Here is a 17,889-nt window from a genome sequence, read left to right on the forward strand (position 1 = left end):
CCCTGACTGATTCAATACTCTGGAGGAGAGTTCCAGATCTTTCCCAGGACATGCAGCTCCGAGTTTTTAGGTCACATTAATTTCCCTCCTGATTGTTCTCAGCAAACCATTTTGTATGTTTCTGTTGCTCGGAGACATAAAAACACGTAATGCCCAGCTATTTCTAAGCAATTTCTCGAATATCTCCAAATTGACAACTTGTTTTAAACATTCCATGTCTCATTCCAAGTGGAGAAAGTTCATTATTCCTGTGCTATCAAAATTTGTTTGTTTGTTTGTTTGTTTGCTTGTTTGTTTTAGCTCTCTGTAGAGTGAAAAGCCACTTATTAGCTGTGTGATTTTTGATCAAGTCACTTCAACTCTTGGAACTCCATTTCTTCACAAATAAAAATGGAAGTATGATGGGATTGTTGTCATAACGAAATAATGGCAGTCCAGAGATATGTATAGTACCTGGCACTGGATATTTCAACTGGATAATTATGCAGTTGAAAGGACGAGAGAAAGTAAGGAGGTCGTGATTTTTGCCTGAAGGAAGAGGAAACTTTGCTATCTAGAAGAGAACCTGGCACAAAGGATGAGGCACAGGGGCAGAGAAAAAGCTCAGGAATTTTTCCAGATTCACTCAGGGTCTTGGGTAACTAACCTTTGAAAGGCACTTTATTTGTGGAAGGAAAAACAGAGGCACGGTGACCCGTAGATTAGATGAAGACGTCTTCAGCTTGTTGAGTAATTGTGCTTGAGAGACAAGGGCACCTGCCTCTAGAAGCCACGGGAGACATGTTAGAATTTCAGAATATTGAAAGAGAAAGTAGCATTTTATCCTTTTAAAAGTTAATTTTATCTGGGGTTTCAAATGGAAACATTGCTTATGGTACAAAATTTAGGATTTATAAAAAATCAATAATGGAGAGCCATCCTCCTTCCCCCATTTTCTCCTTCCTCTATCACCCATTTCTTGTTTATGCATTCAGAGGTGGTCTGTATGTGTACAAATACACACATGTGTACACACATATACTGATATATCCATCCACAGAAGATAAGTCAAGTAGATAAATGTGTTTATATATAATTCTATAATATGTATTTTATATATTTTTTAATTTTAATGTAGTTTATTCTACATACTCTTCTCTCCTTTGCTTTTTGTACTTCACAGTGTATCCTGGAAATTCTCCATTTCAGTACAAACTACCTGTCTCATTCTTTTTAGTGGCTGCATAATAACTAGAAATCACAGCCATTTTTGACCTGAATGGTTACATTGTTGCCAGTCTCTTACTATTAAAACAATGTTGCATGATCATACTTGTACACATAGTATTTCACATTCGTGCAACTGTATCTTAGACTAAATTCCCGGAAAAGGAAATTGTTGATTCAAAGGATTTGTATGCTTTTTATAGATATTGTTAATCTAATTTTGTTAGAGATCATATCAATTTACACTCCTGCTATCCAGTTCTCTGTTTCCCTGCATTAATAGCAGTGTGTTATCAAAATTTGTATCTTTCCCAAACTGACTGGTGAAAGCTGTATCTCATTTTATTAGTAAGTGGCATTCCTCTTGTCATGACTAAAGGTTGAATCTTTTCATACTTTAAGAATTACATATATATATAATTTTCTTTTCTGGGGCACCTGGCTGGCTCAGTAGGTTAAAGCCTCTGCCTTCAGCTCAGGTCATGATCCCAGGGTCCTGGGATCGAGACCGCATCAGGCTCTCTGCTCAACAGGGAGCCTCTTCCCCCTCTTTCTGTCTCTGCCTGCCTCTCTGGCTGCTTGTAATCTCTGCCTGTCAAATAAATAAATAAAATCTTTTTTAAAAATTTAAATAATAATAATAATTTAAAAATTTTCTTTTCTGTGGATTATCTGTTAATGTGCTTGCCCAATTTTCTACTGGCTGTTAGTCTTCCTTATACCAATTTGTAGGAATACTCTTTGTATTAAGGAAATTAGCCCTCTGTGATGTGTGTTGTAAATAGTTTTTCTCTGGTCTTCTGATCTTTGTGGTGATTTTCCAGGCAGACTTTTTTTTTTTTTCATTTTATTTATTTTTTCAGCGTAACAGTATTAATTCTTTTTGCGCAACACCCAGTGCTCCATGCAAAACGTGCCCTCCCCATTACCCACCACCTGTACCCCCAACCTCCCACCCTTGACCCTTCAAAACCCTCAGGTTGCCCCATCCTCCCACCCCTGACCCTTCAAAACCCTCAGGTTGTTTTTCAGACTTTTTTCAAGCAAGACACATTTGTATTCTATTCTATGTTGCCTCTAAGAAGTGTTGTTCTACCAAAGCTTTCTGAGAGCTGAAAAGCTTATTCATGAAAACCTGAACTTAAAGTACCAAATAATATTAATATAATAAATGTTGCTTGGATCTGACCAAAGCCTGAGATCATAGGTGGACAAATTTCCCCAAAGAAAAGCTTGAAGGATTCCATAAATAAGTACTATAGAAATATTTTAAAAAGTCTAGTTTGGGACAACAAAAAAAAACCTATTGAGCATTAGTCTAATTAGATCTGTCTGTTTCTACTTTCAATACTCTTAAAGTATCTGTGCCCAATACTGAATCAGAAAGGAGTTTTCATTTAGCAATATTAGAGTTCTTATTAGAGTTAAAAACAAACAAACAAACAAAACTATAGAAGAGGCACAAGCTACAAGGTACACTAAAAACTCATGGGAAGAAAACCCCAGACCCAAAAAAGCTCCTATCTGCAAACACTGGACTAGTCTCACACATTTCACAAAGCTCTACTCTCTTAGAGACCCTCTTCTCACAGACTGGACAGAGAAGCTTCTGCTGAGAAACAAAGAGCAAACCAGCGCCAGAAACCAGAGCGTTGGGCCTCGTGCAGCATTTCTGACCTCACAAAGATATCTCAGTGAGTTTTGTCCCCTGAGAGGGAAGGAAAAAGGAGTAATTCTGCTGTCCAGTTGTAAAAGTCAAGTGTTGTCCCAGAGCCAACCCAAGGAAGGATACAGGAAGAAAGATTTGGGCGGTCCAGCCAAAACAGGAAGGGCCAGAGGATGCCACAGACCTGAAAGGACCACGGAAAAACCCAGCAGATATTAGAACAGAAAAGCAACAACTCTCCCCTCTGACCCAACGGCAGTGTTATCCTGGGAAGGCGGCCATTACTCAGCAAGTGTGCTCTCCGCCTAGCCTCTCCTTGAAGAAAGGTCAAGCTTTCAGTGAGACAGCCCCCAGTCCATGACCTCAGAGACCTCAGACAATTGCTTCTCTTCTTTCCTTGCCTGGTGTTGTCACAGATGCTCCTGGTTTCCTCCACTGCCATCCCCTTAGATTGACTTCACTTCGGACTCCCTTTCCAGGTTCTCTCCATTCCAGTTCCTGAGATGGCCTTTTGGGTCATGATCTTCCATTTCAGTAGCTGAAAGAGACACTGTCAGAAGGTGCAAGGAGACATGTTGTGAAAAGAAGCAGCTTTTCACTCCCCTCGGGCAGCATGAAGCCAGAAAAAGCAGCATGTTCTATTATTGTTCTATTATTGCCTCATTCTGGGTCAGTGTGGGGCCAAAGGGAAGGTAGCAGAGTAGGCTCTTCTGTGGCCGAGAGCAGAAACTTCCTAAAATTAATATACTTGTCTCATTCCACTAGTCCTTGCTTTCAACATTTTAGCCATATTTTCTGCCCCATAAGGAAAGGGGTAAAAAGCCTCTGCCTGCCTATTCAGCTGGAAAGTATCGTAGACTCTGCAGAGCATCGAGCATCTGAAAAATACTGGGACTTAAGGAAGTGGTAAATTATGCAGATGCTGTTGATAAACAGGGTCTCTAAAGCCAGCTGTCTGTGGATGTGCCAAAGCCTTGACTAATACAAATAAATGGTCGTGGCTGCTAGAGCCAGTGGGGACTCTGGAGACGATCAAGTACAGATGCCCTGCATAGAGACAAGGCAGTGGGGCCAGAGAAGGTTAGGGGTCTCATCCAGGGTCATTCAGCTGCCAGCAGCACAGTCAGGATCCTGATCCAGGCCTTCTGACTGCAGTTCCTATGCTATTTCCATGACCTGCATACGAATTGATTCTGCAAATCCAAGGGCACTTGCAGCTATAAGCAACTGGCTGTCCATGGGATGGGATTCTGGAAAAGACTGCTGCATCCTTCCTTCCTTGAGCCGGACTCAGCAAGGGAAATATCACGCAGACAGACACACAGACATCTTATGAACAGTGCATATTCTATCCTCAAGTCAAAAAGCAAACCCTGGCTGGCTCCTTCAGAAGAGCATGCTTAGGGTCACTTGGGTGGCTCAGTGGGTTAAGCCTCTGCCTTCGGCTCCAGTCATGATCTCAGGGTCCTGGGATCGAGCCCCGTATCGGGCTCTCTGATCATCGGGGAGCCTGCTTCTCCCTCTCTCTCTGCCTGTCCCTCTGCCTACTAGTGATCTCTCTCTCTGTCAAATAAATAAATAAAATCTTTAAAGAAGAAAAAGAAGAAGAAGAAGAAGAAGAAGAAGAAGAAGAAGAAGAAGAGGAGGAGGAGGAGCATGCTTAGATGCTTGATCTCAGGGTTGTAAGTTTGAGCTCCACACTGGGCGTAGAGATTATTTAAAAAAGAATACAAGGTTTTTTTAAAAAAGAAAGAAAGTAAGCAAACTCTTAAGCCCTTGGGCTTCTAAGAAGTTGTGCATAACCCTCCATAGTGGTAATTAGGATGCATTCTGTAAGACCAAACCATATGGTATCAGCCATTCATTTGTCTAAGACAGCGGAAACTTGTGACCAATCCAAAGAAGTTACCTTCACCAGGATCTCCATTGTAATTGCTCAGAAGCAATTTCAGTTTTTAAGAATTGCAGACATTTTGGGGCGCCTGGGTTGGGCCTCTGCCTTCAGCTCAGGTCATGATCTCAGGGTCCTGGGATCAAGACTCGCATCGGGTTCTCTGCTGGGCAGGAAGCCTGCTTCCCCTTCTCTCTCTGTCTGTCTCTTTGCCTACTTGTGATATCTCTCTGTGACAAATAAATAAATAAATAAAATCTTAAAAAAAAAAAGAATTGCAGACATTTTAGTAACCACTTCTTGCCATTTGTCTTTTGACTTTGATGACTTCCAGATGAAGCTTGTCCAGAAAAAAGAAAAAAGAAAAAGATTTAAGGAAAAGAAAAATTATGGACCTTTGCCTAAAAGCTAGATTTAAAAGTTTTATTTGGCTCATATCGTGTTTGGCCTTGGGAAGCACGATTTTTCCCTTAATTCTGCTCTAGAAATGAATGTCTTACCAGTTTGTTCATGCCAGATCTCATATTTTCTTACTAATGTCGCTAAAATGATAAACTTGTTGGAGTCAGACATAGGACTGCCTGGAAGAGGTCAGCAGGCACACAGAGAGCTCCATTTCCTGAACCACTGTCTGACCAGGGATGGTCAGCTCGCTCTCCATACATGCGTAGCTGGAATTCAGGGTGGGCCATTAGCTGATCTTCCCATCTACAAAAGAACCTCCCATCTACAGAAGGTGTAGAAGGTTCTACAGATGTAGAACCTCCCATCTACAGAAGACTAGAAAGCTACCAGTCTCCTTAACTCCTGAGAAAAAGATCAGGGCACTGCTGCCAATGAATAAGGGGGTACTCCTGTATTGCCTACAGCTGCTCAGACGAAATAACGAAGTCAGATCTTACCAGCTCACCATGGTCGTCTCTGCTGGTGAGCCTTTTTCAGTTAAGAAAGGTCACCTGCCACAAAGGAAATATGCAGTCATCCACTCCCTGGGAGAGATTTTTACCTTCACTCTCCCTTTTTATATAGTTTGGATGTAAATGTTGGTGGCCCTCTGGTTAAGGGTTGATGGGGGCAATAGCTGGTTGTCCCTGCTGTCCCAGCAACCAGCACTGACCTCATTCAGCCAGCACTAATCGTCACAGGATCTGCTCTTGACCTCCAGCTGTAGCTTTCTCCTTTATAAAAGCAGCCCTGGAGGGAAAGAACCTTCAGGCTTCTCTGAGAAAGATCCAGCTGCTGGATATTTCTGATGACATGTCGGACGACACTTTGCTGCTTGTACGAGGGGAATAGGACAGCTGGATGTCCTGTCTTCCTGGCTTCTGGCTCCTGGCCACACCAAAGTAGCCTACTTGTCCCAGTTCTAATTTCACCCCCGCCCCGTTCTCCCCTCTCTTCCCTCCTTAACACATTTCCATTACAGAATCCGATTTTCAAAAAGCCACTCCATAACTGGGAAGGAAGGTAGGCATGGGCATAATCTATTGGCTCTCATGATATATCATTTTTCCAATTTTTAAGCACTTTATTTCAACTTAATATATGTAACTGTCCTATTTAAATTATATTACATGTTATACACTATATATCAAAAATATAGATATACATAAGTAGATAAATACAAAAATACATAAATATATAAATGTGCAATGCATTGGTGGATGCGTAGGGCATAGGCCTTTACTTCCGGTGTGAGTTCATTGGTGATCTGTGAAATCTCTCTGCCATCAACCATATCCATCATGCATTGTGTGCTGTCCCTAACTTCAATTTTTAAAGATAAAGAAAGGTCAAAGACACTTCCCTGTCAGGTGGAATATCGATTTTGTATTACTTGTTTTTAGCCCTTTATGGTTACCCAGCATATGTGGTGATAGCTTATCTTTATTTTTAGTTTGTGATGCTTGTATCCGTGGTTACAGAGTAAATCGAACAACCACGACTTATGTATCTGATTTCATGTATGAACATGTTTTGTTTAACGTTTGTAATTTTTTTCTCTCTGACCCACTGAGAAAGATACAGTATAAAATGGGAAAGGAGCATCAAACAAAAACTTGTATATGGATGTTTAGGAAAAAAATGTTTTGAACAGTGTTATTTAAAAATAGCCAAAAATGTCATTACTGAAACTAATAGAACACTGTATGTTAATTATACCAGAATTAAAATTAAAACCTAATTTAAAAATCAAATAAGATAAATAAAAAGAGCCACAGGGTGGAAACTACGGATGTGCCTATCAGCTGGTGAATGGATAAACAAAATGTGGTGTGGTCATACAATGGAATGTTATCCAGCCATAAAGAGGAATAAAGGGTGGCTCAGTCAGTTAGGTGTCCCGTTTCAGCTCAGGTCATGATCCCGTCATCCTGGGATGGGGCCCCGCATTGGGCTCCCTGTTCAGCGTGGAGTCTGCTGCTTCTCCGCCACTCTCTCTCTGCCCCCCCCCCCCGACTCATGCTTTCTCTCACTCAAAGAAACAAAAATCCTTTTTAAAAAACAGAAATGAAATATTGATAAACACTACAACATGGGTGAACCTCCAAAATACTATCCTAAGTGAAAGAATCCAGACACCAAAGGTCACATACTGTAGGACCCCATTTATAGGATATATCCAAGACAGGTAAAGTCATAGAGACAGAAAACAGATTTGTCAGGGGCTTAGAGGAAGGGGGATGTGGGAGGACTGCTTCAGGAGTACATGGTCTCCTTTTAGGGTGATAAAAATGTTTTGGAACTAGATAGCGGTGGGGGTTGCCCAACATTGTGAATGTCCTAAGTGCCACTGAGTTGTATACTTTTAAATGGTTAATTTTATGTTATGTGAATTTTACCTCAATAAAGAAAACGTTGGGAGAGAAGAACAGGTCCCAAGAACTTGCAGCCTCCCCCACACATACACAGGCACACCCATGGATACTCTCACAGTACATGCGTACTTGTTGCATGAGTCATGTACGTAATCTAGAGCTTTCTTCACAGATAGTTGTTCTGCCTTCCCAGAAGTGAAGCCTTCTTTCTGTGCTAGAGGCCTCTTGATCTCTCAGATCCTTAGCAAAATTACAGTCATGTTCTTTTTCTCCCAAACCACATAAATTTTCCTCTCTTCTCTTGCATATAAGTGACTGCCAGGAAGCAACTTTGGCCATTTGGGACACTGTCTTGAGAAGACCCCAAGAGATCTCATTGAATTATTCACTGCTCCATGACAGTGAACAGGAACATGAGCTATATATATGTATATATCCCTCCTCTACTTGCATTCACTGAGGACCGTGGTCTCCTTTCAAGAGCACAGATGGGCCACGTCTGGGAGATGAACACACTAATTGCTTCTTCCAACATGTAGACCCTGTAAGCCCTGGATTGCTGGTACTGCACATGTCAGCCACACTGCCATGCCTAAAATTTGTATCCCAGGATGGGACAGGCTCAATGACCTCTGATTGAGGCTTCTTCCAGATGTTCTACAAGAAGAGGAAGAGAGAGAACTCCAATGGGACGGCTGAGCTCTGAGCAGGGGATCTTCCTCTCCTTATCTCTGGAAGCCCTACATAAAGCAGACCTAGCTCTGGGAGCCCATCATGGGACACAGGAAGCCCAGGAGAGAGGGATTGAAGCTAAAAGAAAGCAAATGTCTACTTTGGCAATGTCCACAGCTGACGTCAGTTTATTTTCTTCACCATTGTTAATGAAGAAAAGTTATAACAAGACAGTTCTGTGGAACATGCTAAATACAAAATCATTCTGTTTGGCTTTGATCATTTGTGCTTCCTGTGATATGCAGCATATGGCAGCGACCTTAGCTTGTGACTGTAGTAAATTATCAGTTGAAATATCTTTTCCACAAAACTTTATCGGCTGGGGAAGAAAATGTCAAAGGACTTAAACAAAGAAAGAATTACTCCAGCAAAGGCACAAAAATATGTTTGATTTATGCAATAACATTGATTCCATTTGTAACCCTGGTGTCCCCAAATTCTCATGGTTTCTGGTGCTATTAGCCTTTAACATCCAAATGAAATGGCTGAAACCCACATTGCCCATGCTTTAGGAAGTCTCCCTCCAATCTTCTCCAAGGATTATTGGAGAACAGGGGAAGGTTCCTTGACAGTCCAGGCTGCAGCCTTCTTTCTGACCACATTCAGTCCTACAGATGTCACCTTGTTCCACTGGCCTATTTTATGCCCTACTGAACATGCCTCAATCCCCTCCCCCATAAAGAATCACTAGCCCAAAGTTACTGGGCATCACATGTTTTGACTCAAAGTTGGGGGAATGGGGGAGGATTTACAACACGGCATGGTAAAAGGCAGCAATTAAAACTCTGTTTTAGACATCCATTAGTCATACCTTGGGATACAGATTTTTTCCCCCTGGTCATGTTCTTTCCCATAGATGGCAGCTTGTCACCTATATCTTGGCTTCTGTCACCAGTCTGAGACCCCACCCTGAACTCTAGCTCCCAGCCTAAACCTCCTAAACAGTGTTTCCTTTCGGACATAGAGCATTACTTAATCTACTACAGTGTGTTCCTGCACACAGCCACAAATGCATAATTATCCTCTGGATCTGATTTTGCAATCCAAATACCCCCTTTTAGTGTGCTGTACTAAACAAAGGCTCACTCGCTCCAAAGCTTCACCTTTTCATAGCAGAGAGCCCTCACGGAAGCTTCCAAGTTCCAGGATTTCCATTATCCGGTCATATCATTTTCATGTTCTGTTCTATTTTGTTTTGCTTTGTTTGGGGGTATTTGGGGCAGTGAAATATATGTAACATAAATCTTACCATTTAACCATCTTTAATTTTACCATTCAGTGGCATTAGGAACATTCACGTTGTTGTGCAACCATGACTGTTATCCATTTCCAGAACATTTCATTATTCCAAACTGAAACTCTGTACTCTTTAAACAATAACTCCCCATTTCCCTGCAGCCCCATCCTCTGGTAACCACTATCCTATTGTCTGTCTCCGGGAATTTGACTACTGTAGCTACTTCATATAAGTGGAATTACACAATATTTGTCCTTTTGTGTCTGGTTTTATTCACTTAGCTTAATGTCTTCAAGGTTCATCTGTGAGGTAACATGTACCAGAATTTCACTTCTTTATAAAGCTGAATAATGTTCCATTGTATGTTTACACCACGTTTTGTTTACCCACTCATCCATCAATGGACAGTCTGGGTTGTTTCTACCTTTTGGCTATTATGAAGAATGCTGCTTTGAATGTGTGGTGTACAAGCATCTGTTCAAGTCTCTGCATTTCAATTCTTTCCAGAAGTGGAACTGCTGGATCATGGTAATTATGTTTAACTTTTTGAGTAACCACCATACTGTTTCTTACAGCAGCTACAACATTTCACATTTCTACCAGCAATGTGTAAGTGTTCCAATTCTTCCAATACTTTCTCCAATACTTCCTTCCCATATTTTTATTATGTTCATTAGCCACTATATAATGCATCATTAGTTTTTGATGTAGTGTTCAATGATTCATTAGTTGCTTGTAACACCCAGTGCTCATTACAACACGTGCCCTCCTTAATACCCATCACCCGCCTGCCCCATCCCCTGAATGCCCTCTCCTCTGAAACCCTCAGATTGTTTCCCGTAGTCCATAGGCTCTCATGGTTCTTCTCCCTCTCTGATTTCACCCCCTTCAATTTTCCCTCTCTTCCCCTGTGGCCCTCTGTGCTATTCCTTATGTTCCACATATGATAATCGTCTTTCTCTGCCTGACTTATTTCACTTAGCATAACCCCCTACAGTTCCATCCATGTCAGTGCAAATGGTGAGTACTCATCCTTTCTGAATGCTGAGTAATATTTCATTGTGTATGTGTGTGTGTGTGTGTGTATAAATCACATCTTTATCCATTCATCTATTGAAGGGAATCTTGGCTCGTTCCACACTTTGGTTATTGTGGACATTGTTGCTATGAAAATTGGGGTGCATGTGCCCCTTCTTTTCACTACATCTGTATCTTTGGGACGAATACCTAGTAGTACAGTTGCTGGGTCATAGGGTAGCTCTATTTTTTGCATCTTGAGGAACCTCCAAACTGTTTTCCAGAGTATCTGCACCAGCTTGAATTTACACCAACAGTGTAAGAAGGTTCCCCTTTCTCCACAGCCTTGCCAACATTTGTTGTTTCCCGTTTTGTTAATTTTGGCTGTAAGGTGATATCTCAATGTAGTTTTGATTTGTATTTCCCTGATGGCTAGTAATGTTGAACATTTTTTCATGTGTCTGTTAGTCATTTGTATGTCTTCTTTGGAGAAGTGTCTGTTCGTGTCTTCTGCCCATTTTTTGACATGATTATGTTTTGTGAGTTGAGTTTGAGGAGTTTTTTATAGATCTTGGATATCAGCCCTTTGTCTGTAGGGTCATTTGCGAATATCTTCTCCCATTCCATGGGTTACCTCTTAGTTTTGTTGACTATTCCCTTTGCTGTGCAGAAGATTTTTATCCTGATGAGGTCCCAAAAGTTCAATTTTGCTTTTGTTTCCCTTGCCTTTGGAGACATGTCTTGAAAGAAGTTGCTGTGGTCAATGTTGAAGAGGTTACTGCCTATGTTCTCCTCTAAGATTTTGATGGTTTCTTGTCTCACGTTTAGGTATTTCATCCATTTTGAGTTTATCTTACTCATTCTCCTCAAATACACATGGAACTTTCTCTAGAATAGACCACATACTGGGTGACAAATAAGGTCTCAACTGATACCAAAAGACTGAGATTATTCCTTGCATGTTTTCTGACCACAGTGGTTTGAAAGTGGAACTCAATCACAAGAAAAATTTTGGAAGGAATTCAAACACTTGGAAGTTAAAGAGCATCCTGCTTAAGAATGATTGGATCAACCAGAAAATTAAAGAAGAACTTAAACAATTCATGGAAACCAATGAGAATGAAAACACATCAGTCCGAAACCTGTGGGATACTACAAAGGTGGTCCTAAGGGGGAAATACATAGCCATCCAAGCCTCTCTCAAAAAAGTAGAAAAATCCCAAATGCACAAGCTAATCTTATGCCTAAAGAAGCTGGAGAGAGAACAGCAAATTAAACCTAAACCAAGCAGGAGAAGAAAAATAATCAAGATTAGAGAAGATATCAATGAAATAGAAACCAGAAAAACAGTAGAACAGATCAATGAAACTAGAAGCTGGTTCTTTGAAAGAATTAGTAAGATTGATAAACCTCTGGCCAGGCTTATCCAAAAGAAAAGAGAAAGGACCCAAATCAATAAAATCATGAATGAAAGGGGAGAGATCACAATTGAAAAATCCAGAATACACCAGCTGTCTCTACACCTTAAAGAACTGGAGAATCAACAACAAATCAAACCAACTCCACACGCAAGAAGGGAAATAATTAAGATTAGAGCAGAGATCAATGAGGTAGAAACCAGAGATACAGTAGAACGTATCAATGAAACTAGAAGCTGGTTTTTAAAAGAATCAATAAGATCGATAAACCATTGGCCACACTAATCCAAAAGAAAAGAGAGAAAGCCCAAATTAATAAAATTATGAATGAAAAGGGAGAGATCACAACTAACACCAAGGAAATAGAAACAATCATCAGAAATTATTACCAACAGGTCCACAGCAACTTCTTTCAAGATATGTCTCCAAAGGCAAAGGAAACAAAAGCAAAAATGAACTTTTGGGACTTCCTCAAGATCAAAACCTTCTGCACAGCAAAGGAAACAGTCAACAAAACAAAAAGGCAACCCACGGAATGGGAGAAGATATTTGCAAATGACAGTACAGACAAACGGTTGATATCCAGGATCTATAAAGAACTTCTCAAACTCAACACACACAAAACAGATAATCATATCAAAAAATGGGCAGAAGATATGAACAGACACTTCTCCAACGAAGACATACAAATAGCTATCAGACACATGAAAAAATGTTCATCATCACTAGCCATCAGGGAGATTCAAATTAAAACTACATTGAGATACCAGCTGACACCAGTTAGAATGGCCAAAATTAGCAAGACAGGAAACAACGTGTATTGGAGAGGATGTGGAGAATGGGGAACCCTCTTACACTGTTGGTGGGAATGTAAGTTGGGGCAGCCACTTTGGAGAAGAGTGTGGAGATTCCTGAAGAAATTAAGAATAGAGCTTCCCTATGACCCTGCAATTGCACTGCTGGGTATTTACTCCAAAGATACAGATGTAGTGAAAAGAAGGCCCATCTGTACCCCAATGTTTATAGCAGCAATGGCCACAGTTGCCAAACTGTGGAAAGAACCAAGATGCCCTTCAACGGATGAATGGATAAGGAAGATGTGGTAAAAATACACAATGGAGTATTATGCCTCCATCAGGAAGGATGAATACCCAACTTTTGTAGCAACATGGACGGGACTGGAAGAGATTATGCTGAGCGAAATAAGTCAAGCAGAGAGAGTCAAGTGTCATATGGTCTCACTTATTTGTGGAGCATAACAAAGAACATGGAGGACATGGGGAGATGGAGAGGAGAGGGAGTTGAGGGAAACTGGAAGGGGAGATGAACCATGAGAGACTATGGACTCTGAAAAACAACCAGAGGGTTTTGAAGGGGCGGGGGGGGTGGGAGGTTGAGGAACCAGGTGGTGGGTAATAGGGAGGGCACGTACTGCATGGAGCACTGGGTGTGATGCCAAAACAATGAACACTGTTATGCTGTAAATAAACAAATAAAAAAATGCATTAAAAAAAGAAATTATTACCAACAGTTATATGCCAATAAGCTAAGCAACCTAGATGAAATGGATGCATTCCTGGAAAACTACAAACTCCCAAAATTGAACCAGGAAGAAATTGACAACCTGAATAGACCAATATCTAGTAATCAGATTGAAACAGTAATCAAAACCTCCCAAAAACAAGAGCCCAGGATCTGACGGATTCCCTGGGGAATTCTACCAAACTTTCAAAGAAGAAATAACACCAATTCTCCTGAAGCTGTTCCAAAAAATTGAAGCAGAAGGAAAACTTCCAGACTCTTTATGATGCCAGCATTACCCTGATCCCCAAACCAGGCAAAGACCCTACCAAAAAGGAGAATTTCAGACCAAAATCACTGATGAATATGGATGCTAAGATTCTCAACAAGATCCTAGCAAACAGGATCCAGCAGCACATTAAAAAGATTATCCACGGGGCACCTGGGTGGTTCAGTGGGTTAAAGCCTCTGCCTTCGGCTCAGGTCATGATCCCAGGGTCCTGGGATCGAGCCCCACATCGGGCTCTCTGCTCTGCGGGGAGCCTGCTTCCTCCTCTCTCTATGCCTGCCTCTCTCCCTGCCTCTCTGCCTAGTTGTGATTTCTCTGTCAAATAAATAAAATTTTTAAAAAAAGATTATCCGCCATGACCAGGTGGGATTCATCCCTGGGTTACAAGGATGGTTCAACATTCGCAAATCAATCAATGTGATAGAAAAAATCAATAAGAGAAGAGAGAAGAACCACATGGTCCTCAAAATTGATGCAGAAAAAGCATTTGACAAAATCCAGCATCCGTTCCTGATTAAAACGCTTCAAAGTATAAGGATAGAGGGAACATTCCTGAACTTCATAAAGTCTATCTATGAAAGACCCACAGCAAATACCATCCTCAATGTGAAAAAGTTTGCAGCCTTCCCGTTGAGATCAGGAACACGACAAGGATGCCCACTCTCACCACTCTTGTTTAACATAGTATTAGAAGTCCTAGCAACAGCAATCAGACAACAAAGAGAAATAAAAGGTATCCAGATTGGCAAGGAAGAAGTCAAACTCTCTCTCTTCGCAGATGACATGATTCTTTATATGGAAAACCCCAAAGACTCCACTCCCAAACTACTAGAACTCATACAGCAATTCAGTAACGTGACAGGATACAAAGTCAATGTACAGAAATCAGTGGCTTTCTTATACACTAACAATGAAAATACAGAAAGGCAAATTAGAGAATCGATTCCATTTACTATAGCACCAAGAACCATAAGATACCTGGGAATAAACCTAACCAAAGAGGTAAAGGACCTGTACTCGAGGAACTACAGAACACTCATGAAAGAAATTGAAGAAGACACAAAAAGATGGAAGACCGTTCCATGCTCTTGGATTGGAAGAATAAACATTGTTAAAATGTCTATACTGCCTAGAGCAATCTATACTTTTAATGCCATTCTGATCAAAATTTCACCGGTATTTTTCAAAGAGCTGGAGCAAATAATCCTAAAATTTGTATGGAATCAGAAGAGACCCCGAATTGCTAAGGAAATGTTGAAAAACAAAAACAAAACTTGCAGCATCATGTTACCCGATTTCAAGCTTTACTACAAAGCTGTGATCACCAAGACAGCATGGTGCTGGCATAAAAACAGACACATTGACCAGTGGAACAGAGTGGAGAGCCCAGATATGGACCCTCAACTCTATGGTCAAATAATCTTCGACAAAACAGGAAAAAATATACAATAGAAAAAAGACAGTCTCTTCAATAAATGGTGCTGGGAAAACTGGACAGCTATATGTAGAAGAATGAAACTCGACCATTCTCTTACACCATACACAAAGATAAACTCGAAATGGATAAAAGACCTCAACGTGAGACAGGAATCCATCAGAATCCTAGAGGAGAACATAGGCAGTAACCTCTTCAATATCAGCCACAGCAGCTTCTTTCAAGATATGTCTCCAAAGGCAAAGGAAACAAAAGCAAAAATGAACTTTGGGACTTCATCAAGATCAAAAGCTTCTGCACAGCAAAGGAAACAGTCACCAAAACAAAAAGGCAATCCACGGAAAGGGAGAAGATATTTGCAAATGACAGTACAGGCAAAAGGTTGATATCCAGGATCTATAAAGAACTCCTCAAACTCAACACACACAAAACATAATTATATCAAAAAATGGGCAGAAGATATGAACAGACACTTCTCCAAGGAAGACATACAAATGGCTATCAGACACATGAAAAAATGTTCATCATCACTAGCCATCAGGGAGATTCAAATTAAAACTACATTGTAGTTTAAGTCAGCAAAAAGAAAAGGCAGTAGTATTGTAATTGAGTATTTGTCCCAGGTCAGTTTTCAACTGAACAAGGACATCCTTACACCTGACTGAAGAGCTACTGGATTCTTGCGTTCACTGGAATGAAATAAAGTTGCCTGTTCAAGAACACAAAAAAAAAAAAAAACAAACAAACAAAAAAAAAAACCCTACATTGAGATACCAGCTGACACCAGTTAGAATGGCCAAAATTAGCAAGACAGGAAACAACGTGTATTGGAGAGGATGTGGAGAAAGGGGAACCCTCTTACACTGTTGGTGGGAATGCAAGTTCTCCACTTTGGAGAACAGTGTGGAGATTCCTGAAGAAATTAAGAATAGAGCTTCCCTATGACCCTGCAATTGCACTGCTGGGTATTTACCCCAAAGATACAGATGTAGTGAAAAGAAGAACCATCTGTACCCCAATGTTTATTGCAGCAATGGCCACGGTCGCCAAACTGTGGAAAGAATCAAGATGCCCTTCAACAGATGAATGGATAAGGAAGATGTGGTACATATACGCAATGGAGTATTATGCCTCCATCAGAAAGGATGAATACCCAACTTTTGTAGCAACATGGACGGGACTGGAAGAGATTATGCTGAGCGAAATAAGTCAAGCAGAGAGAGTCAAGTGTCATATGGTCTCACTTATTTGTGGAGCATAACAAAGAACATGGAGGACATGGGGAGATGGAGAGGAGAGGATGTTGAGGGAAACTGGAAGGGGAGATGAACCATGAGAGACTATGGACTCTGAAAAAAAACCAGAGGGTTTTGAAGGGGCGGGGGGTGGGAGGTTGAGGAACCAGGTGGTGGGTAATAGGGAGGGCACATACTGCATGGAGCACTGGGTGTGGTGCAAAAACAATGAACACTGTTACACTGAGAATAAACAAATAAAAAAAATTTTAAAAAACAAGGAAATAGAAATAATTATTAGAAATTATTACATATGCCAACAAATTAAGCAACCTGGAAGAAATGGATGCCCTCCTGGAAACTTATAAATTACCAATACTGAAATAGGAAGAAATAGACAATCTGAATAGACCAATAACTAGTAACAAAATTGAAGCAGTAATCAAAAAACTCCCAAAAAAACAAGAGTCCAAGGCCAGAGGTTTCCCAGGAGAATTCTACCAAACAGCTAAAGAAGAAATAATACCTGTTCTACTGAAACTGTTACAAAAACTAGAAACAGAAGGAAAACTTCCAAACTCGTTCTATGAGGCTAGCATTACCCTGATCCCAAAACCAGGCAAAGACCCCTCCAAAAAGGAGAATTACAGTTCAATATCCCTGAACATGGATGCCAAAATACTCAGCAAGAACCTAGGTAATGCCAAACTGTGGAAAGAACCAAGATGCCCTTAAATGGATAAATGAATAAAGAAGATGTGGTCCATATACACTATGGATGAATACATAATACAATACATACAAATACATATAACAAAAACAATAAATACATATACATAATACAAATACAGAAAGGATGGATACCCAGCTTTCGTATCAACGTGGATGGGACTGGAAGGGATTATGCTGAGTGAAACAAGTCAAGCAGAAAGAGTCAATTATCATATGGTTTTGCTTGTTTGTGGAGCATAAGGAATAACACGGAGGACATGGTGAGATGGAGAGGAGAAGGGAGCTGGGGGAAATTGGAGGTGGAAACGAACCATGAGAGACTGTGGACTCTGAGGAACTAACTGAGGATTTTGGGGGGAGGGGCAAGGTTGGGTGAGCCTGGTGGTGGGAATTGTGGAGGGCACATATTGCATGGAGAACTGAGTGTGGTGCATACACAATGAATTCTGGAACAATGAAAAGAAATTTAAAAATAAATAACAATTTTTTAAAAAGAACCTAGCTAATAGGATCCAACAGTACATTAAAAGGATTATTCACCATGACCAGGTAGGATTTATTCCTGGAATCAAGGGTGGTTCAACATTTGCCAATCAATCAATGTGATAGAGCACATTAATAAAAGAAAATACATGAACCATATGATCCTCTTAATTGATGCAGAAAAAGCATTTGACAAAATACAGCATCC

This window comes from Meles meles, chromosome 2 (genome assembly GCF_922984935.1).
Source record: "Meles meles chromosome 2, mMelMel3.1 paternal haplotype, whole genome shotgun sequence".
In the NCBI taxonomy this organism is placed as follows: Eukaryota; Metazoa; Chordata; class Mammalia; order Carnivora; family Mustelidae; genus Meles; species Meles meles.